Source organism: Pipra filicauda, unplaced genomic scaffold (assembly GCF_003945595.2).
Source record: "Pipra filicauda isolate LSUMZ 115617 unplaced genomic scaffold, ASM394559v2 scaffold197_size1571708_pilon, whole genome shotgun sequence".
Classification (NCBI taxonomy): Eukaryota; Metazoa; Chordata; class Aves; order Passeriformes; family Pipridae; genus Pipra; species Pipra filicauda.
Genome location: NW_024104306.1, coordinates 1051661 through 1063977, shown reverse-complemented (window position 1 = coordinate 1063977; position 12317 = coordinate 1051661). Strand labels below are relative to the sequence as shown.

The following is a 12317-nucleotide window of genomic DNA, read 5'->3' as shown; positions in this document are numbered from 1 at the left end:
ATATAGCCTTCCAACACTAGATGCTTGAGTGCCAAGTATACAGTTAATCCCAGTTCTTCAGTCCTATTCAGGCTTCTTCCACAGAGGCCTCCGGGGATGTGTTTTTCCCTTTGGCCCTGACAGCACATGGGGAGCTCATGTTCGGCGGAGTCATGTCCACTCTTAGTGCCAGGTCTTTTAAGAAATGTTGCCCTCAGCATAAACTCTCTCACTCTGCCAAGAGAACCCTACTCTCTTGTTTAATTTATAGATATATAAATTGGTTCTCAGTGTGAAGTGACTTGCCCCAGAGGCTCACAGTGGCAGGGCCTGGGAGGAGCAATCAAACTCCTAAATATCATACTATGTCCTTGCCAATGGACTATCAATTTACTTGTTTCTTTCCCTGTAATTTATGTATGACTGAATATTTGCCTTTTTTTTCCCTGCGTGGACTGAGGCTATACATGCTCTTTCTTTTAGATTTGGTCTAGTTTCATCTGTTAACATGGTATAGTTTAGAGTTGCAAGGTGATAATGCTATTTCTCTAATCATGTTTATTATTATTACTATAAAATGTTATTTATAGGGTTAATTATTTCCTGTAGTTGTGTGATGAATAAAATATTCATCTCAAGTACATTGTGAAATTCCTCCCATGTTGTTTAATTTAAGATTAAATTTCTTTCATTGCTGCCGAGCCCTGTTCAGGGTGGTACTCTTTCTGTGCTTCCTCTGGAGAGCTGATATCATGCTGGTTTGGAATATTCATTAGTTGCCCAACCCTTTTTCCAGAGATAACTCTGGTTATGACCATTTCAAATGCTTCTGCTTTTAAAAAGTGCATTATGATATTATTTATTTCAAGAAAAAGGGGATTGAACCTGAAATCTCCTTCATAGACTCTTCATACAGAGCAGGAAGAGGAGAGCCCCATCTTCTTGGAATGGATTAACATTACCAGCATGACACCCTTGCACTGAGGGCAGAAGCTATTGTTTCCCTTCCCAGGTGTAAGAAAACTATTCTCTAGTGCTAAGTAGAAGGGTAGGACTTTTTTTGGTTTTTTGTTTTTTTTTTTTTTTCTAATTACTCTGTGTTTAAAAGCTCCTATTTGAATGGAGCAAGTGTTTTACTGGGGAAAAAAAAAACTAAACCAAAATAACTTGATTCCTTAGGATATCAAATTGTATGTGAAAATGGAAATGAATCCAAAGAAAAGCTAAACTAACTTGAAATTAATAGGTATTTTTAACAATTCTTTGAACAGTTGTTCACCTTCCTGGAAATGAAGGAGGCATCTCTTATTATTTTTAGTTGTCGCTTTCTCTTGAAGCCCTTTGCTAGAGCAGTTGTTTGGTGTGAGTTGTAGAGGTTGCAGGTCTGCAGTCAGGCACAGCCCTGCTGGGTCCTACTGAAGGGCCAGGCAGTGAGTGTGGAGAGCAGAGAGAGTTGTGCCTGCCTGGCACCACGGCAGTGTGGTGTACTGATGTTGGCAGTGACTCCCTGTTCCTGGTCTGTTCCTGGTCACCTGGCATCCGTGATGGCCTTTGAGGTCTCCTGTTGCTGGTGGGGCAGAATTGTTGCATGCTGTTATGCACTGTCTGGAAGCAGGAGGGTTGAAACTTCACCGGGACTACTTGTTTGCGCCATGAAGGAGGTTACGGGCATGGTGAGAGGGGGGGAGAGCTGCTATGTTGAGGGGAATCAGGCAGTACAGACAAGACTCCAGGGATGTAAGGGGGTGTAAGGCTCCTGGGACGCCCTGCCGTGCTCTGGAGCATTGTGACATGGATGCTCATCACCTGGAGTTTGGATTGTTCACTCTGGTTCCGCCAAGTGGTGACTGATGGGGCCAGTGGAGAGGTGACAGTGCTCTCTTGGAGCTAAGGCACATACCATGCTGGGTCGGGGGGACCCTGGGGCCAGGTTCAGCACAGGCTGCTGCACCCCTGTGCTACATTCCCTCTGAGTGTTCCAGGCTTTGAGGGGTGGCACAGGGCACCCCCAACCTTGTGATCAGGATCTGGCCTGCAGTGCTCTGGGCCAGACCATAAATACCTTCAGCAGCCTCAGTGGTGCCCAGAGGGGGTCACAGACCGTGCTGGTTCTGCTTGGCCACAATGCAGGGAGCAGGAATGGGACATTCTCCCTCTTCCCCCTGCAATGCAGGGGCCTCCCCCCACCCTGTATGCCCCTGCTCTGACCTGGACCCTTCTCAGAGGGGGAACACAATGATCGCCACAAGGTATTTTAGGAAGAGCAAGACCAGCAGACAGACTCTTCCTCTTGTAAAATATCTCAGCTGCTGGGCTGGCTGGTGTGAAATGATGTCTTGTGGCAGTTCTTGAGCTCAAGAGCAGATGGTATCTATGTGCTACACTGTAAGTGCAGCAGAAGCACTTGGAGGATTAAAATGATGACTCATTGGAGCAAAGCAGAACAGGGAGATGAACACTAGAAAGAGATGGCATTAGTCAATACGAAGTTGTTGGCTTTTTGGAGGCATGCAAAACATGTATTTTACACTACTTGGAAGTGGTTAAGTTCTCAAAGTTGTAAACCTGCTGTCCATACTATATATTAAACTAAATAAAAGACAAAAAGACAACAAAGGCAACCTCTTTTTTTTTTATTTTCTTTTTTTGGTTTGTTTTGGTGGGGTTGTTGTTGTTGTTGGTTTTGGTTTTTTTTTTTAATCTTATGTTTTGCTTTTCATCTACCAGGTAATGAGTCCCTATGAAATTAAAAAAACAATCCTTGTCTGGCTTGGGTAAATAGAAAGATTGGCTTGTCTTTAAGTGATTGATTACTTTTAAATTACTGTGAAAGCTCCTTTTAAATAGGTCAATATAAGTGACAAAGTAAGCAAAACTACTCCTGTCCCCCTTTTTGTTGGAGGTAGCCTTAAAATTTTCAGTATACATTTATGGTGTGGAACTTAAGATAACACACCTCTAACACGATTCCTAAGTGATACAGTTGCTGTGAATGAGGTAGAGGTGACACATGTAAGGATGTTTAAGGACTTTTCCAGTTTTTCTTTTAGATACAATTTTGTAGGAGGTTGTAACTTCTGTGAAGCTCAGAAGCTGAAGTGTTTTGTGCTTTAGAAGGTGGATTTTTGTTATTGGGTTTGTTTGTCTTGGATTTTTTGGATTTTGTTTTTATTTGGTTTTAGGGACGAAAGTGTATGATAATTATAGCATCTCTGATTTGGAGACAAGGGAGAAAAATACTTTAATATTTTTTTTCGGGGTTTTTACTTGCCTTTTTTAAACTTTCTGTGGCCAAAACAGCTGGGAAGAAATGAATCAATTTTGGCAGGGAATTCTTTAACAGGTCGTGATGAGACTGGGTTTTATTTTTGTGCCTTGTGAACTACTAAGCATAGAGAGTATAGTTTAATAATGAACATTCAAGCTGCTCAGAAAAAAAGTCTGCTAAGCATGCTCATAGACTGGGTTAGCTGCATGTTGGAAAGTCAGAATTTAACATAACAGTAGGAATTAGAAAGATAACTGGAAGTAGGCATCAGCAGATAATGTAAAGCATACCAGGCTCAGGTAAGGATTTTGCTTTTTAAAACTCAACATTGATCTCCTCCTTACAGTTTGCCATAGAATAATAAGTAGTCCTACGACAGTGCCTGCCAGCAAGGTCCTAATTCTGCAGAACAGCCTATGTAGTGACTTGATTTATGGCACCAAGGTTTAATAGAAGATTCAGGCATATCTATTCATACAACCTAAAGTTTCTTTGCTGTTTGACTATGTACTGTTCACATTTTGTAACTGAGATTTACGTGGAATTATTTACACTGTTTGAAGTAATCTGTATAGTAATCTTTCCTTGCGTCTGAGGATAGCACGAAGTTACTGTTTTAAAACTAAGGAAAACTGTTTTATAAAATGGATCTGTTTTCTGAGCCTCTATGTGTTTGACTTGTCCTGACACCAATGAAGTAGAGGAGCTAGGCCCACCCAGAGACCTCATCCAAAGAGACCATAGACCAAAAAAGCAAATTTTACTTGCTGGTGTACCATAAATGTTTCATAGCTCTGGAGAAGAACTGTCTGACAAGTCTAATGTAATAGAAAATATATGTGAACTGCCAATAGTCAGAAATGTGAGGGGAGCTACTGGGACAGATAAAAATCAACAAGGTTGGCTAACCTTACTGTAGAATCAGAAACCCCGTTCCTTTGCTACGTATTTCTTTTCTTCTAAATAAATCCTAGTGCAACTTCTTCCCTGGTCTCCCACTAAGTCTCTCTCTTGTTCCTGTCCATCCTGTTTTGTGGACAACACAGGTGCCTACCAACATTTCTTCAGAACTGCCTTTTTGGACATTGGTGCTTCCTCTCCAGAGCAACATCTGCTGAGCCCTGAGTCACCCGGTGTCTTTCCAGGAAGAGAGGGACCATGACATTTGTACAGCTTGTGTCTGCACTTGTTGCTGCAGAGGAGAACTTAAATCCACGTGTGGAACTGCTTACTCAACCCAAAGTTCAGAAGGGATTTTATGAGGACACAAAAAACCGAAGTGGCCGCAGCTCGTACGGGGCCTCCCAGAGGCAGCCGAGGCCTGACGTCTTTGGCCTCGCAGGTTGCCAAAGAGCTGTCATCTGCAGAATGAGGCTTTAGGAGAATGGATAAATATTTGGGGAGTGCAGCAGTGGAATGAGCCTACTTTACTGTGTAACTTGTTTAATGGACACGATTTGACAGGCAGAATGTGCAGGTCAGTCGGCTGCCCAGTGGGGAGTCCAGAGTACCTGTTTGTGCAGTGAGCAGTTCTCTGCCTGGCCGAAACCCTCAGTTTGTTACAGATGTGTGGTATACACATATCTTTACAAATTACTTGTATAAAGTTCAAGCTGTAATACTGGCTAGCAGAAAACACATTTTTAAAACGCGTTTGTAAAAAGCTAGGAAACCACTGAATAGTAGTTATCAAAAAATCTCATTTTCATACAATTTGACTTACACAGCTGATGGTCCCAGGTTTTTTGTTCGTGTTTGTGTGGCTGGTGTTGCAGTGGACTAGCCCATAAACATGATGGTCGTCCACACCAAGAAGTACCGCTGGATTCTGCTGATGGTTCAGGTCAAATCACCCTTGAGTAAACAGTAGTAAATGTCCATTTGTTTAAATCTCTTATGTTTGCTTCATATGTCTGAAGCCAAACTAAAGATTTGGCACTACACTTTCATTACGTCTTTATGAGAACAGCTGCACTGTGCTGAAAGCTTACCAAGATCTTAAACCTTTAAATGTAGCTCTTCAGAGTAAATCATAGTTAAAATTGAATGCATCAGTTTGCTTGTTTACATTAGCACATATTAGAGTGCAATAGAAGCAAATCTGAAAAGCAAAACATTTTGCTGAGGACCTGATGTGCACACCTGGGGACACTTTTGAAGCTTTTACTTCAGATTAGGTTCAGGCTGGTTCTGTGGACTGAGTATTCATTTACGCTCCCAGAAAATATTTTTCATAAACTAGTAGCCCCATCTTTTTTTTTATTCTTATTTTTAATTAATATCTGTGTTTTTTTCTCTGTCAGGAGATGCATATGATGTTCTGACATAGGTTTGGGTTATGTGCCTGACATATAGTAGGTTAGAACAATGAAATGCAAATTAAACTTATGTTGATTCAAGGAGAGTTTTAAAATGAGATCCTACTTTACAAATATCACACATTGTGATGAGGTTTCACTACATATTTTAGTGAAATTAATGTTTTAGGGCCATGGAGATTGCAAGCTGAAACAGGTTGCAGGCCATCTGTTCCATATGTTTTCTGTGATGGTAGCCAGTTCCAGGTGCTTTGGAGTTTAGAAGTCCTATATTAGATGGCTGTGGAATAAAATAGCCCCAGGGCAATGTCTTTGAGTTCCATATCAGGTTCTCTGTTTGTTCTATTACCTTAAGCAAAATATTTTGAAAACATCTTACTTTGAAAACAAATATGGTTTACTTCATGCAAATCAAGACATTGGCAATAAAAAAGACCTCTCTGTATCCAAGCTTTAGGGCAGATGACAAGCTTCACCACAATTATCTTTAAATGGCTTAGAGTATGCTCTAAGAGATGATCTAAAAGTTATAAGTTTACTGAAGTTAATTGTACTTTTTAGTGATGAAACAAGTTTCTATTCAGCTCCATTACTTGGGTTATTGGGTCCAAACCAGCTATGGAGCCACAGTATCCATTCTCTACTGCACAAAATAGTTACTAATTTGTAGATATTAATAAAATAAAAATATGTGCTCTATGCCTGAATAGAATTTTTTTAGAATTTTACAGACCTTCTGTATCAGTAGATATCTTGAATCCCTTGGATTATGCTTTCTAAAGTTGCAGCTGGGACATTTGAAAATAATATTTTAATACTTGAGGGAAAAAAACCCCACATATCCAGTGAAATGGGCTTCAAAGCAATTGCAGTGTTAATTTTTTTCTGTCTTTATTTCCTAAAATTACATGCAATATTTCACAGTACACTGAGACTTTCTGTATTTAAACATTATTTGTATACCTTCTTTTGCCATTTGCAACATTTTTTTCTCCTGTTCACTTCAGCATGCATTTATGAACCAGCACATTTCATTAGACTTCCCTTTGACATTTGTATTTTTTTTTTTTTAAACTGGAAATGCAGTAACTTGTCTTAAAAACCCCTGCAGAAGACCTGAATTTTCTCCATCTGTTCCTCCCAGTCTCATAGGGAAGAGCGGCAGGTCTGGTGGGAGGGATCACTTATGAAACCCAAGTTGGTGCTCACAAAACACAGTGTCTAAGACAGCAGTGAAACTTTCCAGTTGGAACATGGGGTGGTCATTTCTCCTTTCTCGTCCTTCCTCTGCTTCAGGGAAGTGTTGAACACCATTCACAGCTGACTTAGCTGTTGAGGGGAAAGACGTGGAAAACTAAAGCAACTGGTTTTTAGGAAGCCTTTTTTTTTTTGTGAAAATGGGGTTGAATGCAAAGAGTTTATGTTTTGGTGTGAGTGTGCTATATAAAACAGAATGAAACTGAAAGGTGTGTGTGTGGCAGACTGCCTACATCTCTGCCCATCTTCCTGTTGCTGTTTTCCAAGATCAACGTGAGGACATCTTGACAAAATCCAGTTCTACCCAAACCTTGTGCTTTTGTATTCTGTTGAGCCTAACTGACGTTCAGAGCTTCAGTAAAGGTCCAAATCTGCAGGTCATCTAGCTGGGCCTTTTGTTTCCTTTATCTGTACTGCTTCCCACTCTCCTCCCAGTAAGTAACCTCACACTCTCCTCAAACTGTTTTAAACTCTTGCTTGCTCAGAAAATCACTCCAGAGGTTCTTATTTCAATAATATTAACAAAGCTGTCTTTGAAGAAAGGCAAAGCTTGTAATAAGGAACAATGCCAGGAGTTGTGCTAGTTCCAATATTGAAACCAACGTGAAAATGAAATTACTTTTCACTTTACTTTGGGACAGAATGGAAGAATAAGTCTTTGCAGTGTGATTACTTAAGTAACATTTGCAGGAGGTAATACCATTTCATTCGGTTGAATAAATAAACCAAAAAGCTCCACCTTCTTATCATGTGACTCTTTGGACAACTGACACTTGGAAATTCAAGACAGTAAATTTTTATTCATATGTTTCTTACTAAGCACATATATTTTGAATTCTCTAAAGCAATAATATAAAGGTGAGAAATTAATAGCTTGCTTTGGGGCCTTTGCTGTGGTTTTCTGCAGTGCATATCAATTTCTTTTAATATATCCAGGAATGGTAGAGAGGCAGAAGTTGGTAGAGAGAGAGAGACTTGAGCAGAAACAAGAGGACCTGTCCAGAAACTTGAAGACCCTTCCAGAAACGTTTAGCCAGCTTCTCTTTGGGAGAAGATAGCTGATTCATGTCCACATCATGTACTGTCTAATGCTGAGCTGATGACCCTTACTGCGTCTACATGCTCCCTTTTAAGGAGAGCACGCTTCTTAAGGGCAGCGTTGAATTGGAAACAACTTTATGGACTTGCTTTTTGTTATGCGAATTAACTACCAAATTACTTGTCTTTCTACCGTGTTTATGGACTTGCCCGTTTCTTATATGAACCAGTTTAATTGGCTGTGTCAGTTCCAGTGCTTGCAGAAAGATTTACAATGGTTGATCTTTGCTGATATTTCCACTCCACAGTCTCCATTATACGTAGTGTTAGCACTCCACAAGGGAACACACATAAGTGGAGATCATGCTGTGATAACTTCTTAAGGATTCTGGCACTGGGGGGATGTGTGTTGGTGCGTGTGTCTTCCTTGTCCTTATAGCTAAACATTATCTATAAGTACTGTAGCTACATAAGAAGTACTATAGCTATATTAGAACTCACGTTATTTCTGATTAATTAGCCTTCAGTTTATTTAGTTCTAGTTCCTAGTTGAATATACTTTCCTATTTAGCAGGAATAACATCTGGTGAATATCGTAAGTAAAATGCTGATTTAAGAAACACAAAGAATATTTTTAAATATTAGCAGTTACAGTTATAGCTTTAATAATATTTTGTTTCTAGCAATATTAAAAGTCCAAATTGCTGTTTAAAATCTCTTACAGATTCCTTTAAATATACCTCCAGTTAAAAAAAAAGAATAAATCAGTAGCACTGGGTTTGTACACTGATTTCCACCAGAACTATAAATAATTTTCTTATGTGTGATTGTTCTCCATCTTTAGCTTTTTGGATGCCCCTAGTGCCAGCTTTCCTGCTGAGCATGTCCCAAAGCAAAGAGTTTAGGTTTTGAAGGTATATGAGGGAAAACTACCATACTGATAGCTTCTCATTTTGGAGTCTGATTCCTCTGTGTTCTGTGAGAGAATTACCCCCATTTATGTGGGTAAAAGAGATTCTCTGATATGTTGTAGTAAGATTGTAGGCCAATGTATTTGTTTCTATAGAGATTTGAGAATCTGTAGTAGAGACAACCTTAATCATTATTTCAGGTGATAAGTATTGTTCTCCTTAGTGTAAAGTAATAAGTTAGGAAATTTTTCAATATTAACTCAGGTGAAACCTTAAACAACACTGACTTTTAAAACTATTATTTTGCACTGAGGAGAATGTTGCTATTTTTCTGACCTATCATAATTGCTATCAATTTTGGTGTAGCACATCTCACCTACTTTAATATGTAAGTTTACAAAAAGAGATATGAGGAGTTTGGGTGTTAATTTGTAGATATGGGATATTTTAACATTCAAATTGATTGTGCTTTAGTAGTCTTAGAACTGTCTGTGCTAGAAGTAAATAAATGCAAAGGAGTATTATCAGTGCCTTCTCAAAAAGGGGCCATTGAAGCAATGGGGAAGTGCCTTATTCCTTGTTAAACAACACTGTCAGGTGAGTTCAGCCCAAGGTAACTGTGAACAGAACATTTGGTGTGTGCCTTGATAATTTGATGCTGTCAAGTTACCCTTTATGGGCCCAATAGTGTTGAAAATTTGGAAGGCGTCAATTCCAGCGTCATTTAAATTAGCCTCCCACTGATGTGCTCAGCTAGATCTCAAGCCAGAAATCATACAAAATTAACAGATCTCCAGTCAAACTTAGTAAAACACATGCTTTTCTAACTGCCTTTTATTGCCTTCCTTTTCTAGGTCTTTAGGGATTTTACACTGCGTATCTGGAAAAACAAGTCACCGTTTAAACACTAAGTCTACAGCTTGAATGGTAAGGGGAAGCTGCATTACTGTGTTGTTATTACTCAATTAGTGTGGAGCTGATGACTTGGATGAAGGAAGTGCTATTCTAGTTTCTTTACTGGGAACTGTCGTGCTTTGAGTCAATATATACCCCAAAGAACAATTTTTTTAGAAATCACATAAAGCACAGTTTTTAACACTTCCATGCTTTATAACTATGAGCTGGCTGCTAAAAGCAGTGTAGAGACTTTTCAGCTCTTCTATTCTTGAGCTTTGTACATAGGCCTTCTCTTATACAGATTTCTATTTTTTCATATATTTAATGTTTTAAAATATCTGTATATGCTTCTTTAGAACTTCTGTTTTGTCCTGTCCAGTTTTACAGTGATTTTGCCTTCAGGCTGGCAAGTGTTGTCTCTGAACAGTGCCTAGCATTTTCCATTCTAAAATTCTACTTTCAGTCTATTTCTGGAAAACTGTAATTTTTAAAGTTAAAATTATCCATCTTTTTCACTCCTTCCTTTCTCTTTCCACCAAAAGGCTTCAGTAATTCAGGAAATCTGGTCTTCTGCTAATATTCAGGCAACCTCTTAGAGAAAATATCTTCTGCCCTTTCATTACTGTAGTAAGAGGGCAGAAGAGAAGGTGCCTTTTATAGTACTACAGAAATTGCTCAAATTTGCCCAACTTGCTTCAATTTTTACATGCTCAGTGGAGAGCTCTAGGCCTCCACAGCTGGAGTTTATTTTCTTTCTGTGTTGAATAAACACTAACTTAGGACTGGCAGAATATTTGCTGCTTCAATCAGGACCTGCTTCAGGCAAATTTGGATTTTGGTATAGAAGCCCCAAACCAAAAGCAGGTTGACTGTACCTTTCCTGGGCTGTCAGTGACTGTGCTTCTGGGTTTGGCTCAAATGCAAACTAGACACAGAAGGAGGTTAATTAGGTTGGTATCATTTGAGAGATAATTATGCATGGAAAGCAGGTCCAGAGTTGTGTTTATGAACTTGACAAGTACAAGAGTGCATCAAATTAGGACTGCCTTTAGAAAAAGAAATTTTTATTTAATACAGTTACTCTGAACCAAAAGTCAGGTTTTTTAACAGTAATTATTTATAGCACACAGTTAATTGTAGTTATTTATAGCCCTCACTGACCGTGTATTCTTGGTTTGGTGTGGTGATAATTACAGCATTGGAACAAAATAGTATAGCTTCAATACACTGAAGTTTGAACAACTGACAATATTATCCATGCAGAGTACAGGTTTCAGATCCGTTTCAAATTTACTGAAGGAAAAGTAGCCCATGGATTTCCAAGGGGATCTGCTCTAGTCCTTCATAGAAGTGCTCTAGACTTTTTAATGTCACATTTCAGTAGGTCTTGCAAGGGCTCAGTTGGTTTGTTTTGGGTTTCAGTGGGTTCCTGAATACTTCAGAGACACGGGCATTTTTCATATTCACCCTTTTGGCCTGAGCATACTGTGGTGAACTCTGACACCAGCTCTCCGGTCTCTCCAGTGTAACCAGGACAGTAGTCAGGGGAAAAGTGAAGAAACAAGATTCAGAACCTTCAACTATTCCCTGAATTTATACCTAAGTGAAAGGATGAGCAAAAGATAAAATAGAAAGGATAACAGAGATAAGACAATGGCAAAATTGGTTGCCTAAGTGATTACAATTGGTTTATTCACATCAGTTACTGCATAAATTAGCTGTACAAGTAAGGGATCATATAGAAGTTTAGAGTGAGAAGAATCAAGAGACAAAATTTTGTATAAGTGTCCTAAAAATATTATTAAACATCCATAGATGGTAGAATAAAGAATAAAAAATCTGACCTTCTCCTTTGGGTGCTTGTCTATAAAGTCTCTGGCTACACAATTTATCTTGAATCTTGTTTCGGGACAAGCTGGCCCTTTCAAAGAGGCTTCTTAGATATTAAAGATAGTCTGAAACATGCAATTTCCTACAGAAGTAGCCTGGGAATACAAGCCCAGTATAAAGCAAACAAGAAAGACTGAAAATTAATCTTTTGGAGGAAAAGCCCAGCAGGAAAGAATGAAGATGCCCATCTTAACTCCCTAGTAAAAGATGTGCAGGCTGATGCCTGTAAGGGATTGCTAGGCCGAGGAAAGCACATGGATGACATTTGGAATTTATTTTTCTCAAACAAAAAATGTAACCTGAAACTCATGCCCTGAAGAAAATTAACTTAACTCCTATAGCTCATAGGAGCTCTCTGAAACACTAGCCAGTGAATTAAACCACTGATTTAGAAGTTTCTCAGATAGCTAAAAAATATATGAAGTCTTCAGGGCAGGGAAATCTTTTCTAATACATTTGTATGTCATCAAGCACAGTGCCAAGAAATGCTGATTCCATTTATGCCAGTAAGAGTGTAGTATGAAATCTCCTTTGCAAATCTGTATTTTAATTTCCTTTTAGGGGCATTTCTACCAAAAAAATATTTTATTATATAGTTGGTTTCTCTTTTTTTATTTTTTTTTATGTGAGTTTGGCCCATGAATTTGTTGGAGAAAACCAAAGTAACAGTTCATGTAGCATCTGGAATCCAATGTAAAGAGGCACAACACTTCTGTCTAGCTGGCATCTAGAGCACAAAGGATCAGTAAGCAGTTAAAA

General features: G+C 38.9%; 1 protein-coding gene across 4 annotated transcripts in view; it reads left to right on the top strand.

Moving 5' to 3' along the window:
* LOC113995907 overlaps window positions 1–12317 on the top strand; it is a 286496-nt gene that overhangs the window by 69193 nt on the left and 204986 nt on the right. For 2 of the 4 annotated variants that reach the window (XM_039380528.1, XM_039380527.1), the window contains one exon: window positions 9626–9698. The exons of the other annotated variants lie outside the window; for them this stretch is intronic. The gene's annotated coding sequence lies outside the window, so the exon portion shown is untranslated. The remainder of the gene's footprint in view (window positions 1–9625; window positions 9699–12317) is intronic. 4 annotated transcript variants of the gene reach the window in all.